At 47.5% G+C, this 20641-nt stretch overlaps 1 protein-coding gene across 3 annotated transcripts in view; it reads left to right on the forward strand.

Annotated features, from left to right (window-relative positions):
* prickle2b (prickle homolog 2b) overlaps positions 1–20641 on the forward strand; it is a 156740-nt gene that overhangs the window by 84026 nt on the left and 52073 nt on the right. The gene's annotated exons all lie outside the window — the stretch shown is intronic.

Consider the following 20641-nt stretch of genomic DNA (forward strand, 5'->3'; position numbering starts at 1 on the left):
GGGTTCATGTGTGCGCGGCGTGTATGCCAATGCGGGTGGCTTTATGCTAGAAAAGTCCTCAGTTTAGGAAATTCTCCATATAGATATTGACATACGTGCATACGCTTGATGTCTCTAAGCGTTTTATCTCATATTGTATTTGTACTGTATGTTTAATTTCACATTTTAACTGACAACATAAGAACAACCAATGAAATGTCCCAGAGTGACTGCGCCAAGCAATTTCTGCGTTCTATATGGCGCCTTTCCTATTAAACATTCAGACTTGGTGTGTAACAGAGCACAACTGTAGCTGATAACCCAGATGCTGCTGGGTGTGTGGACCCTGTGAGGACCTGCCACACTGCCTAGCCTCCTCACTGTCCACTGAATACTTACCTGCATGTTGCTTCCTGCCTTATGCCCAACCTCGTCAGGATGGTCTTTGAGCAAAACTGGAGGAAGTGGGTTTGAAAGATTGTGAAGGCGGATTAAAGAAAAAACGAATGTGAGAAAGAGTCCAAGTCAGTTCATTTTGTTATATAGCGCCTTTCTAGCTCCTGAGAGTGCTTTACATAAGCAGTGGGGAGCCGCCTGTGCCACCATCAGCGTCCACCTGGATGATGTGATATGAGGTGGACAAGGGGGTGATCTAAGGGGCCACAGTGATCAGGATTTGGGGTATACCCTACTCATTTCAAACAGAGTCCGGACCTCGGTTTTGTGTCTGGATGGCACCACTTGTTCAGCACAGTGTCCTCGTCACTGCACTGGGGCACTGGGGTCCACACACACACACAGGGTAGGCGCCCCCTGCTGGCCCAATCAACACCTCTTCCAGCCAGGCTTTCCTGGTTGGGGTCTCGCCCGGACTCGGAGGCTCTGAAGCACAGGGGGTACAGCTGGTGGCTGCTTGTGACTGGCAGGCGTTTTGCTGGTTGTGTCCGTTTAGTAAATAAAATGTCCCTGACTGCTCCCAGCAATTCCCCTGTTCTGTATAGCAGCGCTATTGAACGTGTGCGTGTGGCGTTTATAGGATCCTCGTTGCCACAGCAAAGTTCCTGCCTTGCGCCCGATGCCGCCAGATGGTGCTTTGCACAACTTGGAGTAGGCCTGAATTAGAGGAACGGGGCTGTGAAGGTGGGAGTCCGTGTGCTGTGCCCCTGTGTGTGAGTGTGTGAGTGTGTGTGTGAGTGAGAGTGTGTATGTGAGTGAGAGTCATGAAACAGCGTTGAGGTCAGGCGGTCTGTCTGATGTACACCCAGTGAGTGCCCAGCTCGTATCCCATCATCCTCACTCAGTCAATCTGTAGCTCATATAGCGCCTGCCACCAAAATGCCAGGCCAAGGTCAGACTCTGGCGTGCTGGTGAACAAGAGGGGCTCCCCTTTCTTTTTTAGTTTTCCCCTGCAGATGTCTGTGGGCCCGCTGCCTTTAGTCAATCTGAAACAGCTGATCCCAGAAAGCATTGACATGCAACAGGAAATGGGAAGCAGATGATCTGCGGGCGTAAAAGGTTTATAAAGAAGAGAATAATAAAAAGCAGAGTCCTCCGGAGAATGAGGCGGGGGGGCATTGTGGTCTCACATTTCTTCTTCTTCTTCTGCTGCTGTCATGGTCCAGCATCTCGTACCGCCACGTCACATCGCGGCCCGTCTTTGATCTTGTCCCGTGAGGTTCACGCTCTTCACACCCCCTCCCAAGCGCCCCTCCAAACCCCACAACAAATTATGTGGGCAGGTCAAAACACCACCAGGGGCACCTGCTCAATGGCTGTCAATCAATCTGGGGGTGCTGCGGAAAGTGATTTGTAGGACGAGGAACATCAGTGCCATGTGAAGGGCAGGGCGCCCATTCCTGTGCCCATACTGGGCACGTTGTAATTCGAAAATAAAAGCCACATGAGCTCTCACCCACAATTAGTGATTGTAACAGTGACAGAGAGACGGGCGTCATGGTGGCGCAGTGGTAGTGCTAATGCCTCGCTGTAAGGAGCCCGGGGTTCACGTCGCATGTTCTCCCCGTATCTGCGTGGGTTTCCTCCCCTTGTCCAAAGATATGCAGGTTGAGTGTCTTGGTGGCACTAAATCATCCCGTGTGTGTTTGCCCTGTGATGGACTGACCCCCTGTCCTGCCTTGTGCCCTGTGCTAGCTGGGTGAGGCTCCTGCACCCCACACCTGTGACCCTCGTCAGGATTAAGCAAGTTATTGACACCAATAGGGGCAGCAGAGTGGCATAGTGGTCAGTGCCCTGGTGGACACCAGCTGAATGACATAAGCGGGTTAGAAAAGGGATAAGAAAAAGTACTCGGACCTGCACACTCATGAAAGCACAGCGAATCTGGGTGAACACAATGGCATGCCCATTTGCTGTCAAACCCCTAACCCCCATTTCCGTTTATAGCCCTACCAAATGTTTAATCTTAAGAGTGTCATCAACTCCAGATCTCAGACCACACCCCCTGGTGGGCTGCCAACACCAAAACCCAATTACACATCTAAAAGCACCACCTAGTGGGCACACCCAAATTCATTTCTGTTTCGTTGGTGCCTTGAAAATGTGTGAAAGTGGGCTAAGGCCAAAAGCGAATGTGAGAGTCGGCAGCCATGGCACCTGCACTTAAGAACAGCTAATCCACCTGAAGCTAAGCAGAGAGGCATTTATTGAAACACAGATGGGCAGCACAGGGGCACAGAGGGCAGCAGTAAAGCCCCACAGGTCCACAGACCTGATTTAAATTCTAATGGCCACTGTCCATATCACTGAACTTTTCCTCTCTTGTTCCCAGGTGGATGCCAGCTGAACTCGTTAAGTGAGAATAAAGTAAATACACACTCATGAATTTGGGTGAACCGAGTGGCATGCCCATTTTGCTGTCATGCCACCTTGCTTCCCTGTTTGCGTTTATAGCCACGCCAGATGAATAATTCAGATGTCAAATAGCACCCCCTAGTGGAATGAACCTGCATCACAATCCAGTTGCACTTCAAAAAGCGCCACCTAGTGGGCACACCCGTTTCATGTCTGTGTTTTTACTCTGTGTGGGCTGGCGAGGATGGGCATTTCCCTGGTGTGACCAGCACCTTTTTTGAGGTCTGAGGACTGCCCCATCATCTTTGGTGGGGGGGGGAGGTCATTCTTAGCAGATGCCATGACTCACTGAACTGGCATAGAAGCCACACTCCTTTTATTTGTACCCTCTGACTTATCCTTTTATTATTCTAATCAGCCACATCGGGCAATGAGGGTGATAGCTGATGATGCCAGAGAAACAGAATCAAGTCCAGCTTGCTCTCTAATATTGCACCTTTCAGACGAAATGCTTGACACAAAAGGCCCTCTGTTATGGGATCGCAGGACGGGAGGCAGCGGTGGGATCTTAAATCCACTTGTCAAGTGACAAATGATGCTTTAGTTGTGTTAACCCTTTAGGTGTCCCTTTAGTTTCAGCCTCCTTATGAAATCCACAGAGCGAACTTGACTAGCCGAGTGGCCGCCGCCCGTTTCCAGCTGTCCCGCTCGCTCTTTCAGGCGGTCTCCCCTCCCAAATTCCACTTCATCCCTGGCCCTGGCCCTTCTGCTTCTTATTGTCATTTGTGTCTGTCAATCTGGCACAGGTGGGCTGTCAAGTGTCAGGTGGTCTTGTCTTGTAAGTTGTTGCAAGACGCTGAAGGCTAAAGTTAGCTTTACTGTATGCCCCCAACAACACCCACCACAGTTTCAATGGCCGTGACCTTTGCCCTCTAACCCCTGGAGGTCTGGTTACAGAGCCATGTTTGGGCCCAGTAATTATTATCTGGGCCGTGGACGTCCTGGAGGACCTTCAGTAGGTGGATGGAGGTAGTAGGCCTGAAGGGGGCGCCATTCCATTTTCATCGTAGGTCAGGTGGCCTGTTATGTTGTTTACCAGTTTTGTTGCCCTCAAGTGCTGTGATTCTTAACCATTTTTCGAGTCACAGAGCCCTTTAAGAATCTGATGAAAGCTACGGACCCCCTCTCCACAGAAATATTCACATAAACACAACTTTGCATGCAATGAATATAATGGACTTTATTTATCATGACTTGATTGTCTCATACTTGCATACACATGACATACACAATCTAAAACAATACATTCATTCTAATTATCTTGTGCAAATGAAACAGATCTACTACGGCACTACTACATTTTCTGCTGCCATTACTACTACATCTACAGTACTCTAAATCAACAGACATTTTGTCCTTAACTCAATTTTTCTTTTTGTAAAAAAATGATTTGTATGGATTGCAATAAAATTAATAAAACTTCAAAAAAATAAATGAATAAATCGACATTACCGGGCTGTGTAGTCAGTATAAATGTTCATTTTTATCGGACCCACTGAAACCCATCCATTGACCCCTAGGGGTCCACAGACCTCCAGTTAAGAGCCCATAGCTCTAGTGTCTGAAGTGTTATTGATGGTATGGCTGCAGACGTCGCCCTCTGGTGGCTCAACCCCCTCACCTAACCTACTGTGCCGCCCTGGTCACCTCCTGTTTGGCATACAGTGTGAGTGAATGAGATCAAGCCCACCGGACTACAGACTGACTGTCACCTTCTGCTTAGCTGCCTCTTGTTTGTCGTTTATGACCCCTTCGTGGTGTCCTATAAGAAGATCAGTCAGCCTGCCCTTCATGTCCGTCTGTCACATGCTGTACCTCCATTATTAAAAGTGGCCCACATTACATCTACTGTCTCTCCACCAGCCATTTTTCATTCTGTGTTTCGCCTTTCATAATTAGAAATATAAATGGGGGGGTGTAAATCCATTTGATGGATGATCACCCCTGTGGATGGGCAGTCTGGACGGGTAACGGCAGAAGAGATTTTCGCCCAAAGCGAGCAGAGAGTCCCAAAGTGCTCACCAGCCTGATGACATCATCTCAGCTGGGCACAGCGGCTGCCGAGACGTGCAGCACGACTGCCGTTTGAAAAACAACAAGTGTGACACGCCAGCTGGGTGGTGATGGGGGCTTCGTATCTCTCTTTGCTCCTCACAAATGCAGTTTAGCATGACAATGGCGGGCTGCTGCCCCGGGTGCACAGGGCAAACGTTTTAAGGATAAGCCAATTAGACACACGGCTGTCCGTTTACTCGCTTGAAGGAATGGGGGCAAGTGATCAGACCCGCTGCCCCCGAGGGTCTGCCGGGGGCTCACTTGTCCTTAATTCTGACTGCCGCCACAGGCCTCGGGCATCGCGTGTGGTGGCTGTGCTGCTGACGTGTTGTTCCACTGTCTGTGGTCAGTGCCCAAGGTGAGAGGCGCTATATTTGTTTTTCTTCACTTTCTTAATGTAATAGTAAAATATTTATATTGCATATATTACATAGATAAGCTTCATGCACAAGGTCCTACATTCAAGTTCTGTCTCTACATTTCTATTGACGATACTTAATGTGAAAGGCGCTATATAACCGTTTTACTTTCTCTCTCACCGCAGATCTAATTGGTTTCTTGGCTCTTTTCAGAGAGTGCAATGTGAAAGGCACTATAAGCCGCACATTAGCCCCTCTTTTTGTCACATTCTAGGGGCGTTTATATTCTGCGCAATGTGAAAGGCACTATAAACGCTGTCTTTATTCTAGTGTAGGGATGTGTTTACAAAGCACTTTAGAGAAGTTTGCACGCAGCAGCACTCTGTCCACTTATTTCTTTTTCTCATTGAGCACATCTCATACTCTTGATGAATCTCGCTGTAAACGCCGCCATATAGACGGGTTTCTTTACAGACGTAACACCAACGGGTGTCACAGCACCCTAGCCTGGTGTCCGGCGTGACACCTCTGACTTGTCAGCGTGGGCTTCTGTCATTGACTTAAAGGCTTTCAGAGTGAAAGGCACTATATAGACGGGTTTCATGCTCGCTTTGCAGCACTCGGCGTGAAAGGCATCTGATTGGCCTTGCGTCTGTGAAAGGCGCTATATAACCGTGCACCACTTTCACAGCACTTTTCTTAGTACTCGGCATGAAGGGCACTTTGTTCATTATTCCTCTTTTTCTTCCATTCTGATTCATTTTAGAAACCATTGTGGATTAGGCTAAATGTGAAAGGCACTATATATACACTTTCCTGGTTTTGTTTTTTAATCACTAGAACGTAAACACCTCCGTATCCGATCCAAATTGAGACAAATGTGTTTCAAGCTCTCTATGAAGTGTTTGCCACTTTATGAAAGGAGCTGCAGAAGGGCAAGTGGGTTTCAGACGGAGGCCCGGCGATTTGTTCCATTTCTTAAATTTAAGTCGTGTCCTCGCCACTTATTGAGATCGTTGGCACCTCTTACTCACTCGGTCTTTGAAAGGCGATTTATAAAATGCATTTTTAATCCCCAATTGCCACTCTCCAGACCACAAGAGTCAGAGCGAATAGGTTTTCTGAGATTTATTCGGTGGATTTCATTGTTAATTACACTTCTTGAGATTATTTGCATTGATATGTAAGGATGATTATTCACGCTGACATGAAAGGCACTATATTAAAGAGATGGTTTGATGAACAGTGAGGCAGAACTTTATGGATGCCATGTAATTTATTCTGTCATCTCATTCACATTGTTTCAAATGTTTGTCGCCTCCTTTTGTAGCGTCTGCCATCGTGTGAAAGGCACTATATAAAGGTCCTGCCCTGCTCAAGTGGCCATTGGTCAGCCATCAGCCTTTAAGGCCTTCCATAGGTTCAGGAGCAGCGGGCCACTTCATCTTAATGCTGACAATTATAATGCCAGGCACTCTTCATAGACCCCAGGTTGCCCACTCTCTATATGTTGGCAAAGATGTCCTTCACTGCCAACCCCCTACTCCCTCCCATGGCTTTTCTGGTCCATCAGTCCCCACAAGGGGCGCTGTTTAAATAGAAATGCCACACTGCCCGATGAAGGTGACCTTCTTTTCATACTGCCATAAATGATTTATGTTGGCAGTGCCAGTGCCCACCATTTGGGCCTTGCCATGCCCTGTCTCTATCTGCCCGAGCTGTCCTGCTGGGCACCTTTTCACACACAAAGGGCATTTTCCTTGACTTGCCCACTGTACCTGCTGCTTCAGTGCTGGTGACTTGGTGCTGGCAAAGCTTTCTCATCAGTGCCTGCCTTGTGCCTCCTATGGGATGTCCCTGCCAGCTGTGTGCCCGTGAGTCAGTGTAGCATGACATTCACCTCGAAAACAATTCTGATGGAACGTGCCATGTTTTACCAATCAGACGTGACTTATGAGAAGACACAACTGAAAGATCAGACACCCAGGGGCACCAAGGCGAGTTCCTCTGTCGATGCACTGAAGAAATGTGCTTTCCTGAACCTGATCGGCCATCTGTTTCTTTTTGCACATCACAAAATTAAAAACAAATATTTCAACCCTCTATGAGGGGCTTTTTTTAATGTAGCTGTGTGTCCTGAAGACGGAATAGCGGGCATCGGAAAGAGACAGACAGACAGACATCGCCAGCCTTCTCTGTCCCAGCCCCAGCTGGAGCCGCTCAAGTGGCATTAAAGGCCCCTGCTCGGCTCCTCACTTAGCAGCTTTGTGCCGTTTAGCACTTGGACTCATTTCAGTGGGCATTTGCCACCATCTGTGCGCACTTCCTATTCACTTGGAGGGGGGTGCACTTACTTCATCCGGATTTACATGTTTAATTAATTTGCCCCCCTATGGCTTTCATTTTAAGGCTTCATGCTTGTTAGATGTTAGCAGTAATTAAAATGAGCTGCTGTCCAATGTTCTGAACGGCGCCTGTCGAGTCGAGGGGGCGACCAACCTCATGGGGGCTGGCTGGCTGGCAGTGATCAAGGCCTCATAAACCTCCACGGATCGGCAGCACCATAGGCAGCCTGGCCCCAAACTCAAGAGGCAGGCCCATGACCTGCACAAGCCCAGAAAGGACGCAAACTATAAACATTTAATTCAAATATGGAGAACAAAAATCTCCCCAGCCAATCAGACACACAAAGTGTAAAGTCCCTTTATAATTAAGCTGCAAATCATAGAATTGCCCAGGTGATGATGAGCCTAACGGGTGTGCGGAGGGCAGCCAGTCCCAGATCACTCAGGATTTGGGCCTCGGAAAACCAAAAGTCCGACCGGCTCGTTACTCCACAAATGTGCAGAACCACAGGCAGCCTGACCCCAAACTCGAGAGACAAGCCTGTGGCCTGCATGAGCAAACAACGGAGCAAAGGCTTTTAAAAAAAACGTAAAAGGAAAAATAAAACCCGCCTGGCCAGACAGACACACAAAATGAAACATTACGTGGGTTTAACGCTTTGGACCATAGCAGCTAAACTTGAGAGAGACTCGGAATTAACACCAAGAAGGATTGAAAAGACCAACACAAAGAGAAGGAAGCTCAAAAAATAAAGATAATAACAAAATGCCCAGGGACGGGACCACCTGACACTGAGCAGGCCTCCCAGCTCATCCCCTCTTTTTTGATTCAGTTAAGTGTCACAAAGCCCCCAATGGAGGCCCTCAATCTTTTCTGCAGGCAAACCACCAGGATAAAGTGGGGTGGCACTGAGTGACTTAAAGGTCCCCTCGTCATCAAATCAAAGGCATTAGGCACATGTTAAACAAAAAAAAAAAATTCTTTCAAAATGAATGAAGAATTTCTAGATATGAAAAATGATACCATAAAGACCCTAATGTCGTCATATTACCTTCTCTCACCTGCTTAATCCGCCTCGGCGGTCAGGGTGGGCCAGGGACTGGACAGGGCGTAAGTCTATCAGAGGGCACACACCCTCTGTGGGCAGGAATATTGGAAATGCACTCAGATACAGAAGGACATTCAGAGTCCACGAGACCGGGGCGCTGACCACTGCACCACCAGGTAGCCCTTGTAACTCTGTAGTCAGCTTGCTATGCATTGATTGGCTAATTTTAATGTTTAGGTAATAACCAGGATGAGAGTAACTATTGAACATTAAATGGGGATGACATTTTCCTTTTGTTCCTGGGTTATTCCCTTTGTAATTATTCTTAAATTGTTCTTACAAGCAGATAAAGAGAGCATTAGCTAATGTCAGCATAATTATAAAGGAATTACGAGGGACATCAAAGGGTGAGCTCGTACTGGGCGTCGTGACCGAGACCACCAACAGGCAAGCAAGGCACACCCTGACAGGTCCATCTCAAGGAGCAGCAAGCTGTGCTGCCATGGGACAAGTTGGCAGGCAGCAGGGCAAAGGTTTGGTGTTCATTTTTTAGATGCTTTCATTCTTCTTTTTATGAAATTGCAGGTTTCTGAAGTATCCTGTCATTTCATTTATGTCGTTATCCGAGATGACTTACAACATTTGAGATGCAATTAGTTCCTTTTCTTTTGTTTTTCCAATTGGAGCACAGGTGGGTGACATGCTCAGGGTGACACGGAGGCAGTGGTGGGATTTGACCCCACAATCTCAGGGTTGCCTTGCCCACTGTGCCACTCTGAGCCCCTCTGTGTCTGATTGACAGGCAAACATTCTGAAGACTGTAAAGAAGTCTGATTGACTGAGTGTGGCGGTACAGTCATGGCAGAGTGACTGTACTGACTGCTGATTGGCTAATAGATGTAATTCTGTGATGGGGCGGAGTTATGGTAATGTGCTCGTTTGCTTGAGTTATTTGAGTGTGGGGGGTCTAAAGCTATAAGGTAACTGAACTGGTGACCTTTGGTGACCCACTGGTAGCTTTCAGACTGGTAAGGATTTGCAGGTTTTGGGCTCCATTGACGATTGTTTATTTATTTATTTATTTATTTATTTAAGCCAGACTTTTAATTTCTGAGGAAATAAGTGCTCACTTAATAGATTTTTGAAAGTATTTTCAATTCATGTCACAGTACCTGTATAGTGCCTTGCAGTCGTATTGACTAAGGAATAACAAAGTCTGAGCTGGCAGTACTCCAGGTCGTCACACACCATGGCATGAGCAGATCCATAGCTGATATCCAAATGTGCGGACAGAGTAATCCATCGGCCTTTTCCGATGAAGGAGTTCACCATCTTGATGGCCAGCCAGTTTAAGCTTTGGCGGACACCCTTGTTCTTTCCACTTGAAACCTTTCTGCCCATTCTTAAACTTTTTGCTGGATTGTTTCTGTTTTCACTTCCACCCTGTGCCAACGTCCTCTGGTGAATTTCAGCAGGTTTCATTCCCTCTGCCTACCAGTACGTTTTTCGTCACTTATTGGTGCAATCCCACAGCAGAATGTCCATGTTCAGTGGACCTTGGCTTCAACTAGACTAACAGCAGAGCACTGCACTGTAAATGTTTCAACTACCCATGAGCCTTTGCGAACGTGTTGTATTGCGTCAGCTTCTATCCACTGTGGTTGCCACTTAATTTTCATATTGTCTTGGGTACTTTTTGGTGTACCGTCGTACAAACTGATAAACCGATATACAAAACATTATCACTGACGTTACGAAATCCTGCCAACTACGGCATCACTGAGTAGGCACCACTGAGCCCCAAACGTCAGGCACAACATCACCCAAGACAACTCCTGGTTTAAAATAATAAAATTTTTGTTTTCAGCGACCTCAGCCACAAATACCACAATTATGAATTAACAAGTTTCTTCCTGTCCTTCCATTCCTCTTGGTGAGTTTTGCCCACTGCCTCCTGGTATCCACCTTTGGCAAGTCCATCCATTATTCCTCAGTCCCAACCTGGATGAAGATTTCAAGGAGTTCCAAGTGGGTTGTGTCTCCACGTCACTCACATGGTCCTTTCATTTTCTTCCTCCTGGCCAGGATGCCCGTCCATCCTCATGGCACTCACACGCTGTATCAGATTGAAACGTCACAAACATGGGCTCTCCATTTGTCCTTAGGCAGGGCATTTCTCCTGCCAGGTGTCCCATTTTTAAATATGGAAATCCTTACAGCCTTGTGATTTGTAAGTCACTTTGGGTAAAGACCTCACCTAATTAAGAAGAAACAGAAATGGAGCAGACACTTTAAAGTCCGATGAGTGAAATCAGCTGATGAAACAGCGACAGCAATGAAGAGATCCCTCTTTAACGCGCCTCACTGTGGTAGGATGACTTAAGGGGACAGATCTGAGGACCAGGGATGGTCTGGCCAGCATATGAGCACCAAACGACTTTGGTGGGAGCCCCCCAGACTCCTTCCTCCACTGCTCAAGATGGGTTTCTAAGCGACTCCGTAGGTTGCTATGGTGCTTTGCTGTGAGCGCTGGAATGGGAGGCCTCAGCGTCCCAGTGAGGAATTGATTTTCTAGGCCACGTCTGACACAGGGGAGCCCAACCAGTCGAAGAAATCTGGGACAGCTGCGTGTGACACTCTGGCTCCGGCTATATTTACATTTTCATGTTGGCTACCCAACCTGGAGTGCCGAGACAGGATTGTCAAATTGAGAGGCCTACCAGCTGGTGCCCAGCGCTCCGCTGCTTGGGTGGGTCCTAAAGAGAAACCGAGACAGAGAGAGAGAGAGACGTTGCTGCTTGTGCCACAGAAGGTTGCCTCACCAGGATGGGCTTTGTAACGAGTGGCATCAGATGATGGCTTTGAATATTTTAACACAACGTCGGCTTGCTGGCATCTAGGAAGGAGGAATTGGAGGAAAATGCAAAATAACACATGGACCCTTTGAGAAACAAGGGGTCCAGTCCCACTTCCTACTACCTATAAAGAATAACCCAGCATGGTCAGCAAATTAAACTGGTCTGCCATTCATTATCTTATTTTATTTATTTGTGATTTATTGTGAGAGGCTTCTCCGTTAATGGCATGTGTGTAAGCAGTGGTGTATACTGTACTGATGGCGCCGGGGTCTCGTCATGCACAGGGAAGGTGGGCGCGTTTGCCTTCTCGGTATTCTACAACACCCATTGGCTCCTCCTTGGCTCAGCTGTTTTTTTCAGTTTGTGTAATTTTTATTTTGTGTGTTATTTTTTGTTTTTTAATAATATTTTGTATATGGCTTTATCGGCTTATGTGAGGGACACCCCTTCACTGAGAGGACCGGGGGAGCAAGTGTGGGCAGAACATTACCTACCCCGGTATGCTAGATGGCAGCCCCCCATGGCTTGCAGCGGTACCTCGGACTCCTGCAGGGCTTCATGGGAGATGGAGTTGGATACAGCCCTGTTGGGATCCGGGGCTGCTGCCAGAGGGCGCTGTAACGGCTCATGAGCCCGTGTGGGCCGTTCTTCCGCCACAGCCAGAAGTGGGGCAACGAGCACCAGGAGCACTACCAGGTGACTTCTGTAAGAGGCCAGCAGACATTACTCAGTGAGCCAGAGTCGGGAGGAGGGAGACAAAGAAAAGGAATAGAGAATTGTGAAGTGTTGTGCTTAGTGGGAGTGTGTGTGCCTGTGCCTGTGCCTGTGCCTGTGCCCACAGGTGAGGAAAGAAAATACAAGTACAGGAAGTGGGCCTCCTGCGTCTGTCTGTGTCGGGTTGGGTGGCTGGCACGCCCCTAGTGCTTCTGTCACAGAGGATAAATCAAAAAGTAAAGGTAAAGGTGAGAACGACACAGTGGATTGAAGATTCTGATGTACAGCACATTTGCAAAGGCTCATTGTCCCGTGTACAGTCGTGGCCAAAGGTTGTTGGTTTTCACAAAGATTGCTGCTTCAGTGTTTTTAGATCTTCGTGTCAGATGTTTCTCTGCTGTATTGAAGTAGAATTACAAGCAGTTCAGAAGTCTCAAAGGCTTTGATTGACAATGGCATGAAGTTCATGTTTGCAGTGTTGGACCACCTTTTTCAATTCACCCCGGCTGGCTGTCAATCAACTTCTGGGCCCGATCCTGAGTGATGGCAGCCGCCCATTCTTGTATAATCAGCATTTGTGGGTTTTTGTTTGTCCACCCACCTCTTGACCACAAGTTCACAATGGCATTAAAGTCGGGGGAGTTTCCTGGCCATGGACCCCAAATGTTGATGTTTTGTTCCCCGAGCCACTGATGGCCCGGTGCCCCATCATGTTGGTCACCAAACTGTTGTTGGATGGTTGGGAGAAGTTGCTCTCGGAGGATGTTGTGGTCCAATTCTTTGTGCCCACTTGGCCAAAACTGCCTTTTGTGAGGTCAGGCGTTGATTGACGTTGCACAAGAAGACCGGACTCGCAGTCAGTCGGCTTTCCGATTCATCCCAAAGTTGTTCAGTCGGGTTGAGTTCAGGGCTTTGTGCAGGCCACTTGTGTTCCTCTAGGTCTTTGTGGTCCACAGGGGCACCATCAAACGGACCTTCAACAAACTAGAAGAGCGCAGTTTTGTAAAGAGCCTTTGTGTGCTGCTGCATTAACTTCATTTGAACCAGGGAGCCGAGCCCAAACCTGCCATTATCCGTCCTCCACCAAACGTTACAGTAGGCAGCACGCAGTCTGGAGGGTAGCATTTGCCAAACCCAGATTAGTCCATCAGAACGCCACAGTGAAGCGAGACCTTTACACACCTGCAGCTGACAGTTGTCACAGCGCATGGCGATCTTAGGCCTGGCCGTGCAGGTCCTGATGCACACACAGTTCTGTGGCTCTGTTGTGGGCAATGCCATAGACCCCAGAGGCCATTGTGTTCACAGCTCTGAGAGTTTGCATGCACTGCATGGCTGAGATGTTCTTTCTCCTCGATGCGTTGAAGGGGGGCAGATCAAGCAGTGCAGACTTGTGGCAAAATTGGCATGCTATGCCACAGACATTTATAGTCACTGAGCCCTTCTGTACTTGTCATTGGAGATTGTGAGGCCAATTGCTTGACTTAATAGACTCGTTAACAATGAAACACCTCGACTTGGTAATTGGGGGGGCTGTCAGATCGCCCATGTACTTTTGGTCATTCTAGTGTCCGTCTAGAGAAAAGAAGGGCATTGAATGGTGCAGTGGCTTTCCACATGCGCAACAAGAACAAAATGAGGGGTCGTAGCTGACAAAGTGACCTTCTGGCACCAACAGAGAGAGCAGCTGCAATGGCAATTTAATTCAGTGGCTGAAATCAATCCCACTTGAAGATGATGTGCCCAGCACGGGACCCTCCTTCCATAACACTTTAGTAAGTCAATATTTAATTATGTGGAAATGGCAGATTGGGGGGGGGGAAAGGGCTGTGACCGCAGCTGAACTCGCTCGCTGTACCGGTTAACTCGCCGTACAGCACCGGCTCCATCCAGGGGGCGCGTAATTCTCTGTCACCTAAAGGAGGGAGGGTGACCGTGCTGAAAAGTAGTTGCTAGATTTGACATTGTGGACCACCAGGGGGCGCAGCGCCTTCCAAACCCAACACAGACAGGCATGGCACACGTGTTGTTTTTTTTTTTTTTTTTTATTATTATTTTCTTTTCTTCCCTCGTAGGAAACGCCTTCCCCCGTTTCCCACAAGCACAACACAGTTCAGCACAACAAAAGCACACAACACTCTTCTTCTTCTTCTTTCTTTCCTCCTGGCAAGCTTTGTCTTCTCCCACCTGACTCTGGCTCCCCAAACTAGTGGCTGCTGGCTCCCTTTATAAGGTGCTCGGGCTCAGCTGCAGCACCCCCTGGCAGTGCCCTCAGAACCCAACAAGGCTTCACCAAACCCAAAGTCTGAGGCACTGCTGCAACCCGGGGGGGCTGCCATCTAGCCCACCGGGGGAGGTACCACTCTGGATATGCTCCCGGCCGGGGTCCGTCACAACATGCTCAGTGCTTTTCAGTCACGTTATTGATGTGATCCGGCAACAAACTCGGCAGCGGCGGTCTGTATGGCGTGAAGTTGCGTAACGTTACGTCGGCTTCACCTGTGCAGTCCCCTTTGCTGTTATCTTGTAAACTGACCATTCTGATTGGAGATTATCCACTGAGATAACAACAAAGGCAACTATGCATAGCCTTCAAACGCCATTGTTCTGCACAAAAGAGTCCCAAAGAGTTCATTTACAGGTCCGTCTGAGGACAAGCTTGTAACCTAGGCAGCTGGTGGCTTGCATTTGATCGAGTGCCTCCAGTTGTAAAACGATGGGTTTAGCCCTCCGTGACAAGCGCCGTGTACTGTGTGTTGTTGAGCAGTTCGCTTTTCTCATTCTGGAGAGCTCGTCCTGTTTCAGATGTGGAGATGTTCCCCTTCTGTGCCTTTGCTTTTGTTTTTTAGGAGGTAACAGGCAGTAGGAGCTCATATTGTAAAGCAGCGTGAGTGCCAGTTTGCATACTGTATCTGTGTGTGGTGGTGGTGGGGGTCCTCCTTACTTTCTTTATTCTGTGTCTGTGAACGATTTGTCATATTGGGAGAACAGGCCGTCACTCGCCAACACATTCATTCGTCCATCTTCACAGATCCTCCCGCTTGACTTTACAGGAAGACGAGGGCTCGGCCATTCTGAAACCTGCAAATCTCTACCATGTACCATTGCTGCCACGTGGTGGTGTTGTTGAATTGTGGGAATCAGTGAAGATCCTAATCAAGTGGCGCTCGTGTCATTCTACACGGATGGCATGTCAGGCCGATTTCAAGCTTTTTCATACCAATAAACTGAAAGGCTGTAGTGCCGCTCTTACACACGCTGAAATGACCCAATTCAGACCCTGCACCTTTTGCCCACCATATTGTGTTGTAGATTTCATTTCAATGGATAGATACAAGTAAAAGTATTCTGACCTTTAATTCAGTACTTTTAAAAGCCCCTTTGGCAGCAGTTCTGGCATTGTGTGTTGTTAGGGGTCTCGAACTCCATTCCCGGAGGGCCGCAGTGGCTGCAGGTTTTCATTCTAACCCAGGGGTGCCCACACTTTTTCGGCTTGCGAGCTACTTTTAAAATGATCAGGTTGAAATGCGTTATCTACATTAAAAATGCTATATATACACACACACACGTACACACTGAGTATACTTTATACATAAAATGTATGTTGTCGTACCTAACATAACTGAATAACCTTTATGGCACAGTAACAATTCAGTACATTTATGGTCACTACAGTATTTGGATTTAATAACCGTCATGTCGGTAAAGGCTGACTCTCATAAATAAGTAGAGCCGAATAATGCAGTTAAGGAGTTTTTGAATTCACCTGAGTGAAAAATGACGGCTCCCCGATTAACTGCGATTTTAGTTCCCTCTCCTTTCTCTTTTTGAAGGACGTCACTTTCGTAGTTTTTATGAACAGTTCCAAAGTGCCTTTCCACATTTTCCTTCTTTGGAATAGCAATGACAGATTGACAGATCAGACAAACGCACTTCGATTGTGACATTGTGAGAGAAAAAATCCTCTTCCAATTCCACATCCAGCCCCTAACCAACAAATTTTATTTTAAATCCCTTCTTTAGTCGATATAAATTGGAAGGCTAACTAGATGACTTAGATAGCCGGAGTTTTGCAGTAGTTCACGCGTTTGATTGTGCGTGCGGGCGGGATGACCAGTGTGTTAGAAGAGACGAGATCTCAGACTGGCCGCCCTGTATGTCAGTCAAGTGGCGAATGCCATAGGGAGGACAGACTAACGTTTAACAAAAATGTTTTTTGGGAATGCCACGTGATCTACCTGCACTACCGCATTGGGCACCCCTGTTCTAACCCTTTTCTTCATCAGTGACCAGATTTTGCTGCTAATTCACTCTTTGCCTTCATTTTAATTGATGTACAACTTAAGACTCGGGCCCATTAATTCTTTATTTTTTCCATAATTTGCAACCACACAATATTAAGACACAAAATGAACCAACACATAAACAACAACCCACGGCCATCACACAATAACTGACAATGAAGAAAGGTGAAGGCCTCCGTGATGTTGATCTGCTCAGGTCCACAAAACATTCTGGCAGCCAGCACTCTTAACAATGAAAATCAACAGTTTTGGAAATGTCTGCCAGGGCAGAAAGAACGAGCGCCATGGAATGAAATAACGGGTTTAATTAGCAACTAAGAAACTGAATGAAGTGGAGTTGGTTGGAGCTGGTTGCTCATCTGTTGGCTCACTTCACATCAAATGTATGTTTAAGGAAAAAAGAATCAATTCAGCAGTCAGAGTTTCAAAAAAAGTCCATTAAAATAAAGGGCAATAGTGAATTAGCAGCAAAACTGGTCACTAATTAAGGAAAGGGTTTGAATGAAGACCTGCAGCCACAGTAGCCCTCCAGGACTGGAATTGGAGACCTCTACTCTATAAGCTTTGCACACCTGGATTTGGGCAGTTTCTTCCATTCTTCCTGGCAGATCCAATCAAGCTTCTTCAAATTGTCTGTGAGCTGCCATCTTCAGTGTGGGCTTGAGATCCGGGCCACTGAAGGGCACTCAGAGACTTGTCCTGAAGCCACTCCAACTTTGCAGATTGGTCCATCAGAACGCCACAGTGAAGCGTGACTCATATTCCGGTGGTGACCTTTACGCACCTGCAGCTGACAGACCAGAGGCCACTGTTACGCGCTTTGTCTCGAGTCATTTAACTGTCAGCCCACTCCGAGGTGGCGTGCACTCTGGAGGAGGTTATCTTCAGGGTCCTCCCTGTATTGGGTTGCATTTGTCCTTCACTCAGTGCCGAACACTCTCCAGTCCCCATTGCATGTTATGCCACCACTGTGCTTGTTTCTCCATGATATCAGGCAGGTGACGAGCAGTGCCACGTCTTCACCAGACAGAGTGCATGGTGTTCTGCCCAAAGAGTTTCATTTTGGTCTGTCAGACCAGTGAATCTTTTTCCTTATGTTCTCAGAGCCCCTCAAATGCCTTTTACTCAAAAATGGCTTCTGCCGCAGATACCGTTAACGGCCAGTTTTTGGAATGCTGCTGAGATGGTTGTCCTTCCAACAGGTTCTCCCAACTCGCCAAGAATTCCTGAAGCTCTCTTTGACTGACCGTTGGTTTCTTGGTCAACTCACTGATCAAAGCTCTTCTTTTTCTCTGGTTACTCAGTTTGGCCGAATGAATGGCCAACTCCGAGGAGTCCTGGTGGTTCCACACCTCTTCCACTTCACACTGTGCTGCTGGGCACACTCATTAGAAATGGTTTGATCCCCTTTCCCTGATCTGCACCTCACCACTGTTTAACTGTGGAGGACCCCAGAGACTTCCTTGGACTTCATGGCTTGGTTTTTGTCCTAACATGCCGTGTGAATTGAGGGACCTTCTAGACATGGGTACACGTGGGCCTTGACGTCCAGTCAATTCAGTTTGCTACAGGTGGGCGACAATCAAAATTCTAGAGGCATCTCAAGGAGAAGCCAACAGGAGGCACCTGAGAACAATCTGAAGGGACACAGTAAAAAGTCAGAATACTTCTAGGGAGGAGAGATTTCAGTTTTGGATTTTGAATACGTTTGCAGACCTTTCTGAGGATGTGTCTTCACTTTGTCATGATGGGTAACTGAGTGTAGATTGTTGGGCAGAAAATGGAACCTGCAACACAATAAAGTGTACAGAAAGAGAAGGATGGCCCAAATACTTTCTGACGTGGCACACACTCAAAGTGATCAAAGCAGAAGCTATCAGTGCCGTCCACCATTTCTCATTCCTGTTGTATATCCAAAGTCCTCTCTAAATTGATGATGAGAAGCAAATCATAGAAGGAGAAGACCACGGCCACTAAGGGGTGATTGGCATAATGCTTTGGTGTGGCGAGGCATTCGGATGACGCTCATTTAGTATTGAGAGGCCTAATGTGGGCCAAGAAAACATTCGGGGTTACAGAAAATGGTTGCATGAATGGATACAAAAATGGTGAGGATGAGCTGAGAGTTTGAACTGGCAGGTCAAGGAGGGCAGGTGGTTGCCCACAAGTACCCAAGCCATGCGTTTCTCAGAAGCCTCCCAACATCAGGCCTTGCAGGATTCTTGTGCAGCTGGCAGGTCTCATCTGAGCAGAAGCCACAAATGACCAACACAGCAGAGGTCTGATGAGTACTCGGCTCATTATCTCAGAAAATGTTTTATGGCGTTTGCCCGGCGAATTCCATGGAAGTGGCAGGTGAGTTCTGTTCACGGGCCCTCCGTTTTCCTATCGATCCGTGTAAGCACATCTGAGTACCCTCACAGCTTGCCGAGATTAGACACCCAGAGCACGTCAGGCTCAAAAACAGTGTGGCGTCCCCCTGAAGGCACATTCCCAGCTGACAGCCTTACATGTCGCCAGCTTTACGTGTGCCATTTCTGACATCTGCTAATTATTTCAGGGCCTGTTTCAGGTCAGTTAGCCTCTCCTCCCTGTGGATTTCCAAAGGATCACTGCTGTCTCAGGAAGAAAAAAAAAAAAAAGAAAATACGAAGTCTGTGCTCTGGCTTCACCCCGGCTGCCTTTGGGACGGTGCCGACGGCAATGATAAGCTTTAGAAGAACGATATCGCAGTGCCCCCTACAGATGCCCTGAGCAGGAATGCAAAAATAGCTTCCACATGGTGGCAGGAGGCACTCGAAAAGTCAGCCCTGCAAGAGTACGTGCAGAAATGGCAGGCAGAGAGTTAGTTGCATTTTACCGAGCTCATTATGGCAGACTTGAACAAGACAACCAAAGGTCCCCACCGTCTCTGCATGGGGTTTTACTGCGGGGATTCTGGAAGTCCTGCCCCAAGCCAGGCGTGTGCCCCAATGGCCCTAAATTGGGCCCAGGAGTTTTCAGAATTTGTCTTCCATGTTCGGCACATTTAATCCCCATAGCCATCTTCATGTTTTATTATCCATCCATCCAGTAAATTCTGAACCTTCTTATTCCGGTTCTGAGGTCCTTTATTATGCTCTGATGATTTCTGTGTAGATGTCCACCTGAGGCCATCATAGTCATAAAGCAGTTTATCACTCTAGTGATCCAGAGACGTCCACCTGATCATATACTCTGATGATGCACAACTTGAAATGTTGGGGACAAGAAGGTGTCTGTGGTGGCTTGAGGGGGTGGCTTGTGTGGTCCTGGTGCACAGCTGTTTAGTGTCTGTCGTGTGAGGACCAGGATGTAGAACGGTGATGGTGCTTTGGACTTTTTTGTTTTGAAGGGTGACCAGGGTGAAGAGTATTGCGGGGTGATTAGTTTTAGGGTGTCAGGGGGTGTGAAGGTTTGAGGTCCATCATGATTTAGTGTCAGTGGTATGGTGATGAAGAAGTCAAGTGAAGTGACAGTTATGGGTGTTGTTTGGGGGTAATCAGGGGTCTGTATAGATCTATGGGGGCCTTTGATGACACAGAGAGTTATTGGAGTGGAGGTTGTGGAGGCTGGCATGTGCCCCAGTTGGCCGTAAATTGTGCCCAGGAGTTTTCAGAATTTGTCTTCCATGTTCAGCACATTTGTTTAAAATGTGCCAATGCAGCACCCATGGTCTCAAATTGGTTTGAGAGGTTGCTGATCCCCATAGCCATCTTCATGTTTTATTATCCATCCATCCAGCAAATTCTGAACCTGCTTATTCCGGCTTTAAGGTCCTTTATTATGCTCTGATGATTTCCTGTGTAGATGTCCACCTGTCCACATTAGGCCATCACAATCATAAAGTCGCTTATTACTCTGGTGGTCTAGAGATTGATAATCTGATGATGGACAGTCCCGCCCTGGTGGTGTCCATTTGTTTTAATGCTCCCTGGTTGCTCTTGATGTTGACCATCACCTGTGGTGATTTCTGTTGTAATTCCTCAAGAGAGATCCGCCCTTTCTATAATTTGGTGATCATCATTCCAGATCTAGTTGTGTCATTCTATTTTAGTGATCCCTGCTCCCTCTTCATGCTTGCTGTGC

The sequence above is a fragment of the Polypterus senegalus genome, chromosome 12 (assembly GCF_016835505.1).
Source record: "Polypterus senegalus isolate Bchr_013 chromosome 12, ASM1683550v1, whole genome shotgun sequence".
In the NCBI taxonomy this organism is placed as follows: Eukaryota; Metazoa; Chordata; class Cladistia; order Polypteriformes; family Polypteridae; genus Polypterus; species Polypterus senegalus.